The 1,548-nt window shown below is 32.2% G+C and overlaps 1 long non-coding RNA gene across 1 annotated transcript; it reads right to left on the reverse strand.

The window, feature by feature from the left end:
- Positions 1 to 1,124: 1,124 nt before the first annotated feature.
- Positions 1,125 to 1,548, reverse strand: LOC110225684. Its single transcript, XR_002329905.1, has 2 exons — positions 1,495 to 1,548; positions 1,125 to 1,300 (listed from the first exon to the last, which is right to left on the reverse strand). It is a non-coding gene; the product is annotated as an uncharacterized LOC110225684 (long non-coding RNA).

The following is a 1,548-nucleotide window of genomic DNA, read 5'->3' on the forward strand; positions in this document are numbered from 1 at the left end:
AGCGGGGCAGAGCACATGGCAAACAAAGCATATAAACGTTAATCTGTGTTGATATATTAGATATATAGATGTTTTACTAGGTAGTTAGACTATGTGTATGTTAAAGAAATAGCTCCCGACCAGGCTTAGTACATTCGTTGATGAAATTAAGGCTCAAACGCTCAACCGCATTTCTGAACCGAAAGAAGGAACAAATTAAAGTAGAGTGAATCGTTTAATAATAAACAACAAAAAATAAACTCAACAAGTTCCTTCTAATATGTCATTAATGCAAATGCTGTAACTGAAAGTACCCTAAATAATAAACCTATAATCTTCACAATGACAAAATTGAAGAGGTGAGAGTTACAAATCAAACTATTGTATGTGCACCGTGAAGATTAAAATATTTGTTTACATTGGTAAAAATATTTCTATAGTTTCACATTGTTTAAGAATTTCATCTTCTAAGATGGCCATGTAAGATCCAATTGGGTATAAACAATTAACAATTAGGGAAATGAATATTCCTTTAATGCAAACGCAATGACTGAAACTTAAATAACCAACAAAACTAACTGAAAAAAATATAAGAACTGAAATGGCATATAGACAACACAATATGCTGAAGAAAAGATCAATATAAGGCTTGAAAACATTCATTTTAAAGGAACGAGAAGCATAAGATGAATCATAGAAATCAGTGTTGTAGGATATAGGTGATGAGCTTCTACGTGAATCATAAAGATGGCATTTGAAGAAGTAAATGAAGAAGCATTTGTCTTTCAATATTATACTTAGACATGCAATTAGTTATGTGACGCATGTTAAACTAAAGAGAGAGATGTATATTCACAGAGACTTAGTGAAGGTTACAGGTTTCCTTCTTAAGAGCTATCTTAAAGTTACATAGATAAGCATAATTTAAAAGAAAAATAATATATTTGTGGAAGTGAAACAGAGATATAAAAGACCTGAATGCTTTGGTTTTCAACATATGTATTTAAAAAAATTCAGAATTTGGATTGTAAGTTTAAAGTTTATGTATTGATGGATCTGTTCCTATTAGTAAATTAAGCTCCATAAGTTAAATTCATTGTCGCATAGAATGAGAAGTCCTTTTCATCATTAAGGTAAAGACGAAAAGCATAAAATCACAACAGGTTATTTAATAACCACGAAATTTAAGCCGTGATTTGTTCTTTTAGAGTTTTGTTCTCCGCAATTACAGTTACCCAGAATTAATTGGCATAGGAACTAAGAGAAGAAGCAATAAACGTTTACATAAGGAGAGGAGAATTGCATCCAAAAGTTGCAGGTTCTGAAATCGTAGAAAAAAAAAACCATATTTAATTAGCTAGAACAGTAGAAGAGATGCATAAAAGAGGCAAATCGTTTCCACCAAGCCCCAGCCCAGTTTTTCTGCAATTTTCTCCGTACTGGTCCCAAAAAAACTGAGAACCCTAAATCGATTGAAGCTACACAAAAACGAAACAAAGGAGAAGAGTTACATACGCATATATCTATGGTGTGTCCGAGATCGTGAGAACCCTTGGTACATAGATTATG

Source organism: Arabidopsis lyrata (assembly GCF_000004255.2).
Source record: "Arabidopsis lyrata subsp. lyrata unplaced genomic scaffold ARALYscaffold_319, whole genome shotgun sequence".
NCBI lineage: Eukaryota > Viridiplantae > Streptophyta > Magnoliopsida > Brassicales > Brassicaceae > Arabidopsis > Arabidopsis lyrata.